This window comes from Ambystoma mexicanum, chromosome 1q (assembly GCF_040938575.1).
Source record: "Ambystoma mexicanum isolate Mex_15411 chromosome 1q, UKY_AmexF1_1, whole genome shotgun sequence".
Taxonomy (NCBI): Eukaryota; Metazoa; Chordata; class Amphibia; order Caudata; family Ambystomatidae; genus Ambystoma; species Ambystoma mexicanum.
This window is the reverse complement of record NC_090922.1, coordinates 1,038,867,670-1,038,886,669: the sequence shown is the minus strand read 5'-3', so window position 1 is coordinate 1,038,886,669 and position 19,000 is coordinate 1,038,867,670. Positions and strand designations below refer to the sequence as shown.

Sequence of the window (19,000 nt, the reverse complement as noted above, 5' to 3'; positions counted from 1 at the left end):
CGCACCCCTTATGGCCTCCAAAATAAATTGAGACTGTTTTCCGCATCTGCTGCGCAACACAATCTTGCACCCAATTCCACGAAATCGAACATCATTGCATTTGCCAATAGGAAAAAAATCTGTAATTTTAGATGGGAGATTAACAGCTGTCCTATTCAGCGTGTTCTATCCTTGCAATACTTAGGGTATAACATTTGTGATTCTTCTTCTGTCTCAATGTGGAAGAGTTCTTTGAATTTCAAGGTAGTGCAAATGGTTTCGCAAATGAAAATCATATCTCAGAGGCATTGCAAATTTTCCATAAGCCCGATATTTGACTTTCATGTGCTTAAAGTGGATGCAATTTTACTAAATGGACTGGACCTTTGTCTGCTTGATCTAACTACAATATTAAATAAACTTCAGGGGAAAATATTGAAAACTGTATTAAGACTTCCGAAATCACTGCCCAATACTATACTGTTACATGAGATTGGTCTGAACTCACTGGCTTCCAAATTTTATTGGAGGATGCTCACGAAATACACTAAAATGCTGCATCCACCGTCTCATTCACTATATGAGGAAACTGCAAAAATGTTGCTTAAAGACCATCCTGCATCTATCCATCGTTTTGTAAAAGAAATGAAGTGCAATACTTCATCTTATAGGCATGCATCCTACTGACCTCTGTGATCGCCCTAGCTTGGTAAAAAAAAAGTATTTCCAGCTCGATTGGGCGTCTACTATTGACACAAATGAGAAGTATAAATCATTTGGTAAATATGTACAGTTTACTCATACACAAGCCACACGCTTGACATATCTGCAACGTTTCCCATGTAACAAGGCTCGAAATATCTACCTCAGATTTAAACTTGATTGTTTCATACTAATGACCGCCTGAAGAGCTGGCAGAGAAGTATGGGGGAACACTCTGATGGTTCCTGCAGATTCTGTAAACAGGAGGAGGTCTTAGAAACATTAAAACATCTTGTGATATTTTGTAAACACTGGGAAAATCAAAGAAATGTATGCCTTTGTCATTATGTATGCGAGGACTCTTTTGTTTCACACATTTTGTTATGGTTACCGTGCATTAATTCATTCATGACTCCCTAATACTGGCTCGTACTTGCTTTTTATTACAGATTGTTCTAAAGCTAGTTGAGCTAGAACAAAGCCAAGTAACATCGGCATTTGTATGAAGTATCTCCCTACCAATTAGGTTTAATTGTGTTCTTATATAACTAAAATCTGTGCGTTTATGTACTCTCTGGTGAGATAGCTTTGTGGGTGGCTCCCACTTTTAAGACATTCTCTTTTAGCTAGCTTGATGCCTAAAGGACAGCATGTCAGTGCTGACGAAATTATTTGAAATATTTTTGCTTTAATGATTTTACACTTCCTTGTTGTATAATGACTATTCCATTTATGAATGAGCAACTTGATACAGAATCTTGTTTAGAATATTTTTAATAAGCCATTTTCTAATCTATAGTATGTTGCCTGGCAAGATGTTCAACAAGATGTGTTTATGCTTATGTGTATGGTGTTTTCTTTGTCCTTACTGTTTTTTATACCATTTTGTATTCAATTACAAAAGGTTAATACATTTTATTTTTATACTGCTCTATTTTGAAAATTGTACATCTTAGACTGTGTTCCAAAATCATTTGGACTATTCTATCTTTTGTATTAAAAAAAAAACTTTTATATCAGAGTTGTAAAGGTTCTTTTGAGCCAAAAACAATACATTTTTAAAAAAAACGTTCAGTGCATGGGATTTTAATGCACTCTTATCCTGTAGCTGTACCTCATTGATCCTAAATTTACTGTTCCCCACATCTCATGCCCAACAGGTTTAAGTATTGTGTTGTCCAGAGTTTATTCTGCCAACCTGTACAACCTTTCCTTAATGTGCTAACCCATGCATAGCACCAGTGGCGTAACACAAGATCTCAGGGACCCCCTGCGAGCCATGCTGAGGGCCCCCCCAACTCGGCAACAAATCACGGGTCGCGCCACACTCTCGGCCGGCCTGGATTACCACGCTTGCCAATACGCACAAACGTGCTGCTGAAGGGGTATGCCGCACACTGCACTAGGAGAAAGATATAAATATGTGTTTTAATGCAATATACAGCACACTTTCTGAGGAAAATTGGCTAAAAAGCCACAGTGTTTGCTATTGTTTTGTAGGGTAACACCAATCCAATACATGCAAGTCACCAACAGTGCACAGGAACATTAATGCTTTGCTATTAAAAATGCATGCCACAATGAAAACATGTCCAACTGGCTGCACAATGTAGACCACTGTAGACACGACATTACAGCAAAGCATGCCAGGCCACATTTAGACATTCCCAGACTGGATGCACCAAAATGCCAGTTGAAGCAATAACACTCATCAAGAAGAGAGCGCACAACAAGCCTGCGTCTCTGCAGCCTCTAACAACACGGCCAAACTCTTTAAAATCTGCAAGGAACTGGCCAATCCTGTTGCGGTCTCTACCTCTCCTGTTCCCTCAACAGGCCCTCTGTATGGCTTTAGCCTCCTCTCGCTTCTCTGCTAAAACTCAGGACATCCTGTCCACTATCTCCTCTTTCTCTCCCTCTTCCTCTCTCGGCCCCCCTTTGGCCATCTCTGGAATTGTTGTCGAAACAGGTGCTCGCCCGCTCCTCCAGAGCCATCAAGGACCATATTGACACCCTTGGCCGATTTCTGTAATCATTCTTTTCCCACTGGAACTTTCCCCTCTCCCAAACTCTTGGAAAAGCTGTCCATCTCCCAGCTTAGTCTCCACACTGAATCTGCTGGTTGTCTCCATAACCATCAGTCTGGCTTAAGAGCTGCCAGAGGCACGGAAACTGCTCTCCTGAACACCTGTGAAGATCTGATCTACAACCTCGATTCCAGCATTCCTTCTGTCCTCATCCTCCTTGAACTTTCCTCTGCTTTTGACACAGTCAACCACGACATCCTGATCAATCGACTCTGTGAGAACCTGGGCATCGTGGATCAGGCCCTGGAGTGGCTGACCTCCTTCCTCTTTGACCGCCCCTCCCAGGTCCAATTTGGTCCCTTTCTCTCCGTCACCTCTCTCTACCTGTGGCGTTCCCAGGGCTCTATCCTCTCACCCTGGTTTTTCAACCTCTACTTGGCCTCTTTGGCCCACCTGATCTCTACCTTCTCCTCTAACTTTCAGTGTTATGCGGATGACACTTAGCTTTCCTTCAGGCTCCCCTCAGCCTCCTCTCCTCTCTCGCTCATTCCTGGTGTCATCTTCAACTCTACTCTCTCTTTCTCTCCTCACATCTCAGACGTTACCAAGAAGTCCCACTACCAGGCACCTCCTCAAAGGGACTCTTCCCTTTCTCACTTTCCCCCAGAAGCTCACTGTCTCCAGAGCCCTGGTTTTCTCTAGGCTGGACTACTGCAACAACCACGTTCTCAATCTGCCTTCCTCTACTGTCCGCCCTCTGCAACTAAACCAGAACAGGACTGTGAGACTTATCCTTGGCCTCAAGCCAAAAGACTGTATCTCTCCAGCCATGAAATGTCTCCACTGGCTCCTGGTGGCTGCAAGGATCAAGTTCAAGACCCTTTGCATTGTCCACAAGGCTTTCTGCGGCTGGGATCCACACTACATCCAACACTCTTCCAAAATACCTTACTTCTCAAGCCCTAAGGGTAAGATGCTTCTCCGGGCAGAGAGTGAGGGGTAGATCCCTCTCCTCTGCAGGTGCCTCCCTCTGGAATGGACTCCCTGCCCCACCCAAAGTTGAGCCAGACCACCTGAAGCTCCAGAAGCAGCTCAAAACGTTCTTCTACTCTGCTTTCTCTCTCTCCCTCCCCTGCTGACCTACATGACCTACCAGTCTGCTGTACCAACGGGTTGCTTGGCTACCCTCAGTCCCACTGAGTTCAGGCTCTTTCTTGATCAGTCATACTTGCACTGCCTCTGGGCCTACCACGCACTTAGGGGCTGTAACAGTACCCCTACAGTCCCTTGTTCTGCTTGCAGTACCCAGAGCTGCGCTGCCCTGGCTGCACTTACTCAGAGCATTGCTGCCCTGTTGACCCCTCCCCTCTCCCTTGCACTTCCCCCCTCCCTTTCCCCTTGCACTTCTCATTCTCTCACTTGCACGATCTGAATGACACAAGGCCTAGTAAGAACATTTGTCTTGTCCTCCCTCTGTTTTCCTTCCCTTGTCTTGTCGTGCCTAAAAACACTTGTGTACAGGCGCGTTATATATGACTTATCATATCATATCATAATTTTATTACAGATGCCCAGAAAAATATACAATGCTGCAGTAAGAAACGGCTAGACTGGCAGAACCCAAATGCCAGTCTAGCCAGGTAATTACACTTAGCAGGACTGCTTTATCAGAAATGCCCAGTTAAAAAAAGTCATACCAAACTGAGGAATGACTAGACTGGCTACACCAAAATGCCTCTCTAGCCACTAATACCGCATATCATGCCTGCTTAGCATGGACATGGTCGACCATTATGATTTATTGCACAATCCCGCCCCCCACACATCCCCTCTCCCTCCCATCACCTACCCAACCTCCAAAACCGTCTTATTGGCCCAGAATTACTTCTACGTCCCTCTTCCTTGTAGCAGTGCTTACGTTTGATGCTCCTTGCCTCATAGGTAAGCACTGGGATGAGGAAGAGTGGGACTAGGAGTAATGAGGATTACAGGTAGCTAAGTCAGGCATTACCTTCATGTACCTTTACCTCATCCCAGTACTTGTGTATGATGCATAGTGACTCTTACACAAGTACTGCCTCATACACAAGTACTGGGATGAGGAAGAATAGGGCTAGGACTAATGCAGATTAACAATACGTAATCAAGGCATTAAACACAAGTAGTGGTGAAACACCATTGAGCTGACTGAGCTTCAGCCCTCCCCCACCCCCTGAAATTGTGGGCTATGTTGACTTGACCTGGCTGACCTACAGAGCAGTTGCCGGACAGAGTAGGCCACAGCTGTTAAACGGCACCTGGGTTTCGCTGTTAACAAGGGCCCGGCCCAGCAATTACTAACGTACAGTATTTCACTGTTAGTACCTGCATTCAAATGCCACATTTTTTAGGCAATTGAAATTGTGATGTGGGTTTAGTACTTGCATGCCAGGGGAGTGATTGGAAGGGGAGTGATTGGAAGGGAGACCAGTCATTCTCACAGCAGTCCACACGTGGGGGCTTACAGACTTAAAGGAGAGAGTTAACTGCTTGTATCATTGAGGCTGCACTAGATTAGTCTCATTAAAGAAGTTGGATGCCCCCACACAAATATGTTTGCTCCTCCCCACCACACGTGAAGCTAGCGCCTCTCCCAACATTTGAAGGGTTAGCCCCCCTGAAATGCAGGTTTTGTTGCGCCCCTGAACACAAGCACACACACACCAATTACCATTTATACACACACACACACCCAGCCATCCATACATTTAAGTGTGCACCCTTTCACCATACAGGCAACCCAGCCATCTATACATTTGTGTGTACCCTTTCACCATACACTCACACAGGCAGCCACCTATACATTTACGTGTGCACCCTTTCACCATACAGGCACACCAAGGCAGCCACCCATACATTTAAGTGTGCATCCATTCACCGTACACACACACACGCATACCCAGCCACCCATACATTTGTGTGCACTCTTTCACCATACACTCACACACGCACACGTCATTCGGTTGATGGGAGCCATAATACTTCAAAAATAAATTGTTTCTTTTTGAAGTCACTCTGAATTCATAAAGAAATTATTTCCGTTAAGGACCGAACCATAACGGAAATAATTTCTTTATGAAGGCAGAGTGACTTCAAAAATAAACGATTTATTTTTGAAGTCCTAGGGCTGCCTCCACCCCATGACATGGAGGCCTCCAGCCTAGGGTCATAATCTCATGGGGTGGGAGTAGCCCTGGGACTTCAAAAAGAAAGTTTCTTTTTGTATTCACTGTGCCTTAATAAAGAAATAATTTTTGTTACAGAAATAATTTCTTTAGAAATGCAAAGTGACATAAAAAAGAAATGTAAAAAAAAAAGATTTTTGAAAACATTTTTGTTTTCATTTTTTTTACTCCAAGTGGGGCCCCCTCCCGGGACATGTGGTCGCGGGGACCCCCCACACCGCGGGCGCTGTGGGGGACCCTGTTACGCCAGTGCACAGCACCTTTGCAACATATGCAAGACTCTGCCTTACTTGATCGGAAACATGTATGAGAGGATATGATATGATATGGCATTCATAACACGCCTGTACACAAGGGTTTCTAGGCGTGACAAGATAAGGAGGGGAACAAATGATCTTACTGGGCCTTGTGTCATTCAGATCGTGCAACTGCGGAGAAGAGGAGAAGTGCCGGGGGGTGGAGGGAGAACGGAGAAGTGCAGGTAAATCAATAAGTGCAGCCAGTGAATGGCTCATAAGTGCAAAGAGAAGGGACTGTAGGGTTGCAGGTACAGACCCCTAACTGCTTGGGGAGCCCGGAGGCATTGCGAGGGCAGTTTGACCAGCAGGAACCTGGGCCTGAGTTCAGAGGGTATCCAGGTGACCAGTGCGTGGAGTAGTCAGGTACGTCAGCAGGGGAGAGGAAGAGAGAAAGCAGAAGCAAAAAGGAAGGTCTTGAAATGCTTCCGGAACCAGAGGTGGTTCTGCTAGAGTTTGAGAGAGGCAGGGAAGCTGTTCCAGAGGGAGGCACCAGCTGAAGACAGAGATCCGCCCACAACTCTCTGCTTGGAGAAGCGTCTGACCCTCAGAGAGTTGGAGGTCGATGAGCGGAGAGCTCAAGAAGGATGATGTTTAGGAAGAGAAAGTTGGGAGGTAGAGCGGTCCCAGGCCCCAAAAAGCCTCGTGGACGATGCAGAGGGTCTTGAACTTGATGCTTTCAGCCACGGGGAGCCAATGAAGAGATTTCAGTGCTGGAGATATATGATACCTGGGTTTGAGGCAATCCTGCAATCCTGCAATCTTCTAATCCTGTTCTGGATAAGCTGTAAAGGTCAAAGAGTAGAAGCCAGCAGATTTAGTAAGAGGCTGTTGGAGTAGTCAAGTCTAAAGAGGACCAGAGCTCTGGAGACAGTGAGCTTTTGGGGGAAAGTGAGAAAAGGAAGAATACCTCTGAGGAGGCGCAGCTGATAGTTTGACTTCTCAGAGACGTCAGAGATGTGAGGAGAGAAGGAGAGGGTGGAGTCGAAGATGACACCAAGGTTCTTGGCCTCACAGGAAGGAGCAGGAAGAGGGCCCAGATTGGGCGGCCAGAGAGAGAGAGTAAAGGAGGGAACAGGTGTCCCAATGAGGAGGATCTCAGTCTTACTGGCATTAAGGCAGAGATCGTTGGCGGCACACCATTCCTGAATGTGTGGCCAGACAGTCTGGTATCAGAGAAGGTGAAGAGGTGGCTGAGGGGAGCCTGAAAAAGAGCTGTGTGTCACCGTATAACACTGAAAATTGCAACAGAAAGTAGTGATGCAGTGGGCAACAGGTGCCAAGTAGTGGTTGAAAAGCCAGGGCGAGAGGCTAGACTCTCCTGCAGAATAGAGAGTAGAGAGAGAGATAGAAGAGAAGAAAGACCTCAGTTGGACGTGAGGGTCAGTCATTGAGAAAGGAGGTCAACCAGGCCAGGGCTGGGGGCGTGGCTTGGCAGCCATGAACTAGGCTGCTCTTCTGAGGAGCTCCGGGATCCGAATATTGATCCGAACGAATGCAAACGATTTGATGCTTATTTCAGCAAAACAAATAAGTCCACTGCAGTCGGAACACACAGGGACCCGAACGGATGCAGCTGTACCCTGAACGTATGGCCATGTAAGGAGATAGGAGGCCTTGAAGACTCTGGCGAGCGCTGCGGGGTCAGAACAAAATGGCCGCGACCTCCAGACAAAGAAGCCACTGATTGGGAGGACTGACCCCGAACTGGAGACTTGCTTGGTCAGATCAGCTGGCGCTGCCGTGCGGAAGGAATCACGACCGGCGGGACACCCGAGGGCAGCGGGACGAATTTGCCTCCACAGAGGCGTCGCGGGACTGCTGGAGCAGTGAGTAACCCCACGGAGCCATGAGGAGAGACGTGGAGCTCTTGGCACGCAATAAAGTGTGGCAAAGAAGCGGAGGACGGCAGACCAGCCGAAACGGGCGGGGAAGCCCAGCGGTCCCCCGGGACGGATCGGGAGGTGGCAGTAAGCCCGCTATGGAACTCGGACACGGAGCGCCCGCCCCCCTGGTAAATTGATTTAGTTAGGTATGCTGAGGAGGCGAAGCCGCACGGACTTGGCAGCGCTACAATGCCGAGCAGGCGAACTGTGAATGCCATAAGCGTAACAAACATTCGGAGAACACGAGGCCATTAACGAAGAGTCGGATGTTGTTGGGAGGGCTCCCCTGAAACGATAAGCCCGCAATAAAGGAAAAGCAGTCCCGTGAATAGCGGCAGGGACCCAGAGGTACGCCGGGGCAAGCTCTGCAGCTTGGTAAGCGGGATGCAAAAAGGATAGCAAAGCAGCACAACAATCTGTAACACAAGGCACACACTCAGCTGGGGGCAGTAAACAGAAGAATGGATGTAGTGTGAAGTGGTACTGCAGAGTGGCGCATGATGTGACATGTAGAGGATATCAAAATAGGGTCACAGCGCGCCAGAGACACAACAGAGCGTGTAAAGGGCGCTCTCCAAGGTCTGAAGTCATTGCTACAGAAGCCCCACTCCGGATACACCAGCAGGTGTGGGGGCAGTGGCTGGAACGGTGTGGTTGACAGCTCTGCAGGAGTGGGAGGCAGAGAGGAGCTGGGGAAAACAGCAGGCGGCGCCGACTGGAAATACAGACATGTGCCCTGCTGGATGGGAGATGGGCAGTGGTTCCCCTTGAGGTGGGCGGGCAGCTCCGAATTTTGCAGAGGCCCGAGGCACAGCTGAGGTGACAGGGAAGGTGGTCCCATTGACCGGCAGGAGTGGGCCACAGGGACTTTCCTAGCAGAAACTCGGGAAAGGAGTAGGTGGACACAACCCACCTGCAACACAACCTTTCGGGCCACCACCTATCGCAACTCTCTTAAGTAGGCACCCCAGCGCTGGACAAGACAGCCAGAGGCACAATACCACTGAGCCGAGACCAAATATGCAGGGAAGGCTCCACAATGACAGGAAGAGGGGTGAAGGCCAAGAGCAAACAACCCACCATGGAGACCTTCGCAAAGGCACAGCAGACCCCCTCGACCCCGGTGCAAAGTACAGTGGCGGCCGCTGGGGAGGACACCACAGCAGGAGAAAATCAACAGGTCCTGGCCGCCATATCAGAACTGAGCATTAAATGGGGGAAGGCGATGGCGGATATGCGGACGGCCTTGGAAAACAAAATAGACGCGGTTGGAGTCGAAGTCACCTTGCTGCGACAGGATGTCAGGGCACTGGCAGAAAGGACAAGTAGTCCCGAGAGCGCAGTCAAGATTAACACAGAAGTCAGTACAAACAATGCGAAGGAGGTCCACATACTGAAGCAACAGGTTGCTAACCTCAAAAACAGAGTGGAAGAGGCGGAGGGAAGGGCTAGATGGAATAACATCCGAGTGGTCGGCCTCCCGGAGGGAGAAGAAGGACAAGATCCCATGGACTATGTGGAGAATATGATTTTGCAAGAGATAGGAGCAGACAAGCTCTCGCAAGGGTTCGCAGTCGAGCGCGCACATTGGGGGCTAATGAGAAAGCCACAACCTGGGGCCCCGCCGCGAGCAATAATTGCAAAGATCCTGAACTATAAAGATAGGGAGAAGATCCTGGAGTACTTTGGTAAAGGGGGAACGATAGAGAGAGCATCTACAAACATCACAGCATATCTGTATTAAGTTGTCCAAATGGCTTTCAGTGGACATGTTTGGTGTGGGAAGGAATTTCCTGTCTTGTGTGCCAAAATAGTTGGCATGTGTGTGGCTCTAGTGATGGCTTGTGTTGAAGCCAGGTTGGAGGTGAGCTATGATGCAAGAGTTTGGTGTTTCGTGGTGCCAAAATGTGCATTTTGTTGATGTTTGATGATGTGTTTAGGACCTACTGAATTTAGAGAAAATGTCAGTTTCAGTCATGCTCTATTTTGCACTGTCCTAACAATTCTTCCACAGGTACATTCCAAGATGGACTCTGCAAGCATAACATTTTGGGACTCTCGTGTGGGGCAACTCAAATTTTCCTTTTACCATGTTTTCATGCTGAATTTGTCTATTTGGTTTGTGGTGGTGGAATGTGTGGGAGTGAAGGTGCAAATGGTGTGTGCAGCATGAGCATGTGGATAATCAGTTATGGTACCAATTGTGGTGTGGGTTTGGATGCCCATTGGAGCATATGGTTGCCCAGGTATGGTACCAATTGTGGTGTGGGTTTGGATACCCATTGGGGCATATGGTTGCTCAGGTATGGTACCAATTGTGGTGTGGGTTTGGATGCCCATTGGAGCATATGGTTGCTCAGGTATGGTACCAATTGTGATGCCACATAGTGAGTGGGATTCAGATTCCCGCATTAGTGGTGCAGATTGTTGTGGGATGTGGATTCCCGGTGTTGTGTGCATAGAATTGGTACGTGGATGCCAACACTTTGGTTGGTGCCAAAGCTAGTGGTACGTGGATGCCGACATTATGATTGGTGCCATGCAGTGGAGATGTATTTGTTGCTTTAGGCGGTCAGTGGGGTGAGAACGCTGTTTTTGTGTTTTGACACAACTAGTTGTTGGCGGATGTTGAAGTAAGGTTATAGGTGTGATGTTTAAATGGTGTAAGTTTTGCGCTTAAAGGTGGGCTGGTTCCCTTGTGTGAGTTCCATACTGGTCCGGTTATGGTACTGTTGATAGTTTTGGAAATGGTATGGCTATTTGGTAGCTACTGTAAGGGTCTCTGTAGGGGAATAGCTTTATAGCTCGGAGCGGTTTGCTGGATAGGTAATTTAGAAGGATAGTCTGTGTTTTGTGGTCTTATAAATTTTTTGTGGCGACCGTTCCTTCTGTCTCTTCCGTAGTCTACGTTGTATTATGTTATGTAAGGGGGGAGATGTGTTATGTTCTACCTGATCTGGTTGTTGCTGATGTGTGTGTCTGAGCATAGAGTGTTGAGCATGGAGTGTTGACTATGTGTAGAATGTTATGATCTAATGCCTCTGGGATTCCAGAGAGTCAGTTGGGAACTGAAGTTTGAGCACAGTGGGACCGGTGGTTGTCTCTTAGATTAAGAACTTGTCTTGAATATACCTTACTCCTAATGTACATACCTGTAATTTACGAACCTAGTAAAGCTGTCTACGTCACCTGAGGCTCCTGAGTAATCTGTAATACCCTAAAACATTAAATGTAACACTCTGATATGGTCTTGAGCTGTTTACCCTCTGGATTATAGAAGAACTACCTAAATATGAAACTCGCTTGTTGAGGACATTATTTAAATGTCTACCAAAAGTGTGTTCCGTTGGACGCAATACGCTATGAACTAGGTCTAGTATATATATGAAACACAGTCATGTGGCGAAGGGTCTCACTTTTTCGGTAACTAATTACTACTCCGAAAGGGAACTCTGTACGATCTATTGGGAAGTGGTTATTGTAGTGATACCACTACTTCGGGTTATTTACAAAAACTTAAAGCTGAATGTTTGGGATATTTAAATAAACCTGTTAAGGTTAAACAACTTTTTGAATGGAAGGACTGGAGTGTCACCACGGGGAAAGTTCTAGAAACCCGTTTATACAAACAACTGTTGTCCCATTATAAGTGTGAGGAGAGCCTGGAGCCATTCTTGACCCTGTTTCCAGAAAAGCGAATACGACAAAAATTCATGCGTTTTTGATTTAATGTATTACCAACTCGTGAGATTACTGATATACGAAAAGGAGGGACAGAGCCAGTAACAACGTGTAGGTTCTGTGGCGCTGTTGGAGTAATTGAAACATTGGAGCACTTATTGATTGCACTATCTTGAGAACTGCCCGGATGGAGTGCTTTAAAAAGTATGTACCTGATACTGAATATGTAAATCTTGATAGGTTGTGGTGGCAAATGCTGCATGGTAAAGGGACTTCTCTACAGCTTGCTGTGGTCAGGTTCTTGAGCAATATTTGTAAATTGTCGTCCATTGGTGATGAAGCTCTTAATGATGAATTTAAATCCATTTAATTTGCAGCATTATAATTATGTCTATGTAGCAGGACATCTTTTCATTTTCCTTTTTTTAAAATTAGATGTAAATAATGTAGGTAAAATTTGACTTGTTATATAATTAGGCTGTATGTCTTCTTTTTTGCTTTTCTACCTGTGGTTTTAGAACTATAGTGTTATGTATACGTATTATCTTGTGCAAATGTATCGTTTATCGTATGCCATAAGAAGCATATTACAAAATCTCTTGGGTTTTATAATATATGTACGTATGTACTTATGTGTGTAGCTTGTTTCTGATTTTTGTGTGTGATGTAATTAGGTTGGTTCTGGTCTGGTTTGGTTTGGTAAGATGTATCATTTTAAATTTGTTTTGAATTTGTTGTTTTGAATTGTTTTGATATTTTGAAATTTGGATTTGTTTGAATATGAAACATTGTAGTTTTCTGTTTTAATGTTATATTTTTGTAAATTTGTTTTTGTTGTTTATATTTTTCTTATTGACTTCTTTCGTTTTTTGTAAAGGTTATTCTATAACCAAATACAAATAAATAAACGACAAACGATGGTCCAGGGAACTCCACATTAGTTCTAGCCCAAGGAATTGTGAAAAATTAGGTAACCCCCGTCTGTTCCCATGGCCCTGCGCACCTATCTGATCAGCAGTGGTCGGTGATGGCCTATGTGGCAACTTCACCTTTGTGTACTGTACACGCCATAAAAGAAGTTACACCGTTTAAAAAATATTATTTTGAAAATGTTCTTTGCCAGCTGTGCCTCCTCTGAAATCCGCCACTCCTTCAAACTCCGCCCCACCCCTGCCCTTTTGGGATCCCCCTTCAAATTTTTTCCCAATGCACCACTGCCTGCAGAGTAAATCGGTATGAAGTATCTTTGTGGTGCAGTGGCTAATCCCCACACCAGTTTCCAAAAACAACCCTTTGGGGTATCTTGTATCTTTGTGGTACTGTAGCTAATCCCCACACTAGTTTCCAAAAACAACCCTTTGGGATAACAGGAATGGGGACCGGCACGTGGACCGCACAAGAAAATTTGCACTGCCCCCAGCGAGTCTCTGAATGTCACCGCCTACCCCCCAGTTCGACCTCCTCCATATGAAGCACTAGCCCTCCCGACTTCTATTTACCAGCTAGTTGCTTTCTGGCCCTGCCATTACACACTTGTCCGGGAAAGTGTCACATTGATTGCTAGAATCGAAATATGGCAATATTAAAAAATATTATACCTCAAAGTATTGCAGCCAATACATGCGCACCTACAATTGGTGCGCCGACAGCCAGGTAGACATTTTGCATTGCTGCTGTTGATACGTAACGCGCTTCCTCACAGTGGACGTTGCGTCATGTGTTTCTACCTTGGGATGTCAACGTACTGAGCCGAAACTAGATACCAGAATGATACACTCCTACACTCAGTCCTTTCTGTAGCGTTCTCCGCCCACTCTTACTGAAGCTTACTGATTTTGTTCCATTCCGTCGGTTGTCGCTAAGTGTTCTCTATCTCCTTGAAGTACGAAGCCTTTCGCTCGCTTTTTGCCGTCGCTCAGTGCCACACTCAGTTTTCCCATGCATGCTCCCTCACACCTGTTCGGGAGATGCTTTCCCCACCGCCGATTGTTGCTCCCACCTTTCTCGTTTCTATGGCAACTCCTCGGAGATTAGTAACAGCTCTACCTACATTTCCGATCAAACGGGCCCCTCGGTCATCACAGCAGGAGTCATTCGGCCGCCAGCCATCTCCCCAGAACTTGTCTGTCCAGGGATCCGTTCTCAACTTCACAAAACCCCCACCAAGATAGCACCCCCTTGTAATAACTCTTGTTGGGTTATTCACCGTCCCAGTGTTTCTGGAAAAATGTGCTCCTCCATCATATCGGGGATTATTCACCCCACTGCAATTGACCCAGCCGTTACTGGTCCAGTACCCATTAGCAACGGCCCTGCCAGACCCCGCGTGCCACCCCTTCCTGCCAACATTGCCTGTCAGTCTAATAGCTCGTCATGGATTACCTCTGCTTCTCCTGCCACTACAGGCATAATCCACCCTTCTGCTCTCTCTCCGCGTATTACCTGCCCTCATATTGTCTTCTCTTCTAGTGCCTCCCCATCTGCTCCCTCTATGACAGCTACGTCTACTATCTCGTCCGTGAATTATAACTCATCTACTACTCCTTCAAAACTATCCAGACCCAGAGCAAAAGCCCCCTCAAAACTATCCAGACCTAGAGCAATCTTCTGATAAAGGCATGTCCTGTCTGGGATGCCATGATGCGGTCCTTGGTCCTTTGCTACCTCCCCATGTACTATTTCAAGACACACTTTCTGCCACTATGCTATGCAAAGATTGATTCCCCCTCCTATCTACCCCCACTATCAAATGTACTCGCATTTTATTTTCATGTTATCTCTTGAAAGACTAGCTTGCCCATCTCTAATCTTAGCCTATTCAATATCTGTGAGATACATGGCTTCATAGGTTTATTTACCCCTTCTCTGTAAGTACTACTTTATTAAAGATCATGTGACAAGACAGTGCAATAATTGTGTGCACCTCTACATCACTAAATCCTGTATTATGTCTCCTGGGATTGTACTCCCTCGGCCATACTTGGTCATCATTACCCTCTAAATATGAGTATCCTCAAGGATCATACCTTCCATTGTCCCTTCAAGTGTTGCATTCTCGTGGGTTTCTCCTCTGCTGTTAGCTACGTGCCTCCATATAATTTTCTGTCCATCTGCCATCTCAACGAAAAAACCTATTTAGCCGCTCTCCTTTTTTAATTTAGCGTGAGCGTTAATATTTATCGTCACTTTCTTGTAAGTCAACTGCAAAAGAGAAATTATACAAATACGTTTTGCTGTAATGAGAAAATTATCGGGGTGCCCGTAAAATCCCACACTCCTTCCTGTCGAGAGTCATTTGAAACGATGTATCATGATCCCATGCTACCCTCTGATTGTCTATAAGAGAATACAGCCTTATCACATGCATCTGTATACACTATTCATTGTATCACTGCACAAGTATGACAGGAGAACCCTCTTCCACCTGTTCACCAAGGACTGTGCTGGTGTCTGTGTGGCCTACAGCTGAAATCACTACCTGGCGAATCTTGGAGAAAACTGGAGAGAAGAACGGAAATGGTGAGACATTCTGAAAGGGAATTTCTTGGTGTTTTATGGGACCCATTCAAACCCACACAATACAGATGTGTTGGCCATTTTGGATGAGAGTAATGAAGCTAAGCAGGCATTCTGTAGTTTATATTGTTTCATTATTGTGACGTTTCTAAGTGAAGAAGGCGTTACCTAAGTGCACAGCTGACCGCTATGTGTAAGGGCAGATCATCCGTACCGGACTGCCCTCTTATGGCAGTTCGTGTCTTCTCATTTTAAGTTGTGACATCTTTATTAAATGGCTATAGTCAAAGGGCAGTCGGACTTGGCTAAAGCTGTGAGTTAATCTTGATAGGTTAGCTCAGGGGCAACGTGCTCGCCTTGGAAACAAGACGACATGTAGCAACACAGATTTGATCCCCGGGGCACGCTTTGAATCCTCTGGGTATTAAGCGCTTTATAAATAACCTATTATGTCATAGTAATCCCAGTAGTTGGTTGGCTGTTTGTTATTAATAATAATAATGCTGTAATCAGTGTTGTGAAGAACTCGGTAGTCAAGGCCCAGTCAACCAAAGGTCCTTATATGTTATGTAAAACAGTCATAGCTTCTCCGGTCAATAATCATTATTATGTCAGCATCTCAGATGACTAAGAGTGATGGAGAGGTTGATATGGGTGATACCCAAATCTTTTCTTTCGGACCATGTTGTTACTAACGTAAACCAATATATGATATGATATGATGATATGATATGGCATTTATAACGCGCATATACACAAGTGTTTCAAGGCACGACAAGGCAAGGGAGGGGGAACAGGGGAAGACAGATAACGATCCTACTAGGCCAGGTGTCATTTTGATCGTGCAAGTGCATGGGAAGGGGGAAAGGGAAAAGTGTGAGGGCAAAGGGAGAGGGGAAAGTGCAGTACATGGGATAGTAGCATAAAAGAGTAAATAAAACGGACAGCTAGTGGCAAGTGCAAGGTAAGTGCAGGCATAAGTGCAGGTAGGGGGACTGTAGGGATACAGAAACAGTCTCCAGGTGCAGGGGTTGCCAGGGAGGCAGTGCAGGTGAGCAACTGGCGGGGCCTGGGCCTGAGAGCAGAAAGGGTGGCCATGTAACCAGTGCAGTTTCAGCCAGGAAATCAGCAGGGGAGAGGAGGAGAGAAAGCAGAAGCAAAGAGGAAGGTTTTGAGGTGCTTCCGGACCCGGAGATGGTTCTCCTCAAGTTTCAGGGATGCAGAAAGGCTGTTCCAGAGGGAGGGCCCTACCGAAGAGAGAGATCTACCACCAACTCGTTGCTTGGAGAAGCGACTGACCCTGAGGGAGTTGGAGGCGGATGAGCGAAGAGCTCGGCTAGGAAGATATTTAGGGAGAGAGATTTGAAGGTATTGCGGCCCCAGCCCCGAGAAGGCCTTGTGGACAATGCAGAGGGTTTTCAACTTAATCCTCACAGCCATTGGGTGCCAGTGCAGAGATTTCAGTCCTGGAGAGATATGATCCCTGGGCTTGAGGCCAAGGACAAGTCTCGCGGTCCTGTTCTCGATAAGTTGCAGAGGGCGGAGAGTAGAGGCAGGCAGATTTAGATAGAGGCTGTTACAATAGTCCAGCCTAGAGAGAACCATGGCTCTGGAGACAGTGAGCTTCTAGAGGAAGGAGAGGAAAGGAAGAATACCTCTGAGGAGGTGCAGATGGTAGTGAGACTTCTTAGAGACGTCAGAGATGTGAGGAGAGAAGGAGAGTGTGGAGTCGAAGATGAGGTTTTTTTTGCGAGGTTTTTTGCCTGCCTTGCAGGTGGGAGCAGGAAGAGGGCCAAGATAGGCAGGCCAGAGAGCTGCAGGGAAGGAGGGAGTGGGTGTGCCGATGAGTAGAATCTCAGTCTTACTGGTATTAAGACATAGGTCATTGGCAGCACACCACTCCTGGATAGCAGACAGACAGTCACAGATGAGGGAAGGAGAGGAGGAGGCCGAGGGTAGCTTGAAAATGAGCAGGGTATCCTCCGCATAGCACTGAAAATTGGAGCAGAGAGTGGCAATGCGGTGGGCAAGGAGTGCCAGGCATTGGTTGAACAGCCAGGGGAGGTTAGATCCCTTGGGGATACTGCAGGTAGAGAAAAATATATTGAAGAGGAAAGACCCAAGTTGGGCCTGGGAGGGTCGGTCGGAGAGGAAGGAAGTCAGCCATGCCAGAGCCTGACCAGTGATACCCAGGTTATCACGGAGGCGGTTGAGCAGGATGGCATGGTTTACAGTGTCAAAGGCAGAAGAGAGATTAAGCAAGATGAGGACACACAGGGTGTTGGAGTCGAGGTTGGAGAGCAGGTCTTCATGGATATAGCTTTATAGACCTGCAGCGAGGGCCGTACCAGGCATTATGGGCCCTGAAGACCGAGTTAATGAGGTGATTCTGAACTTGGCGCAGTGAATTTGCTAAAGAGCAGGATTCACTGTACCAAATCAGGACTCCCAGGCTCCACCAGTATTTTCAAGTTGGCCTGGGCGTCCTCGTAGTGCACGACAGTCCACCTTGCAATCCTTAAATCTCAGCAGCATTTTTGTAAAATAACGACATATTTGTTGTTTTACAAAAATGCTTCTGAGAACACAGGTTTATATAAACACTTTCACACACACCAAAGTAGCTGCAACGTTGTATTCTTCAACGCTGCTTGCTTCGATGTATGTGAAAGTGTTCAAATACACCTGTGCCAGCAGCCCCGCCAGAAAAATTTAAGTAATTACAACCCGATTTGCGGGCTGTAATCAATCTGCGGGCTATACCAGTTCGTATAGCCCGCAGATAGACCAATCAACATTGCTAAACACCCTCTAGGGTTTTCTAAAATGGAAAAACCATGAAATGTTGGATTATTTACCAGTAACCTTTGTTACTCCTACTCTCCTCCCTCATCACAGTACTTACCTTTGAGGCCACACCTCCGCTCCACAAACTGCCTTTCCCAATCGTTTCCCTCTCTTGTCCCCACCATCCCCCTGGATATACAACTTCCCCTCACCCACTGTCCTTCAGATTTACTTCCTTAGCTGAGTCATTGGACCCTTTCCATATTAGGGCGGGTGAGGACATTACAGTAGATTTCTTTGACTACCATTTCCCCTAATGTGATTTCACGGAATATAATTCACTGAAAAAGGTAGGGGAAATGGTATATGTGTAATGCATAATAGGTGGGGTGTGGGGTAAGGGTATACGTTAGGGTAGGGAAAGTGAGGGAGTGTGCGGGGGGACTCCCCCCTCATAAAAAGAAAATAGAATATTTGTTTTTTCAGTGAAATGGATTCGGTGAAATCTCCACTAGGAGAAATATATTCAAAGAAATCACATTCATCCGGGTGAGGAGGAACATTAGTATTTTGACGGGGAATAGTAGGACTTGGAGTAATGAAGATTACTAGTAAGTAATCCGACCATTACCTAATGCCTTCTTCTTCATCCCAGTACTTAACCTTGAGAGTTATTCAAGCTAATCCTAATGAGAAGGGGCCTATGACAAACCACTCTGACATAGTTATCTTGCATTGCCACAAACACAATCTTTATTCCATTTTGAATGAATGCCACGAGTTACCCATCTTTAATTGAATTCCTGATTGTTACTCCCTAAATCCAAATGAGGTGGACCGATGATCATCTACATTCAACATGTAGTGCCTAATAAATGTATTGCAGTTTGCCCAAGCATCCA

At 46.2% G+C, this 19,000-nt stretch overlaps 1 long non-coding RNA gene across 1 annotated transcript in view; it reads left to right on the top strand.

Moving 5' to 3' along the window:
• Positions 1-19,000, top strand: part of LOC138541031 (uncharacterized) — a 400,081-nt gene that overhangs the window by 178,724 nt on the left and 202,357 nt on the right. The gene's annotated exons all lie outside the window — the stretch shown is intronic.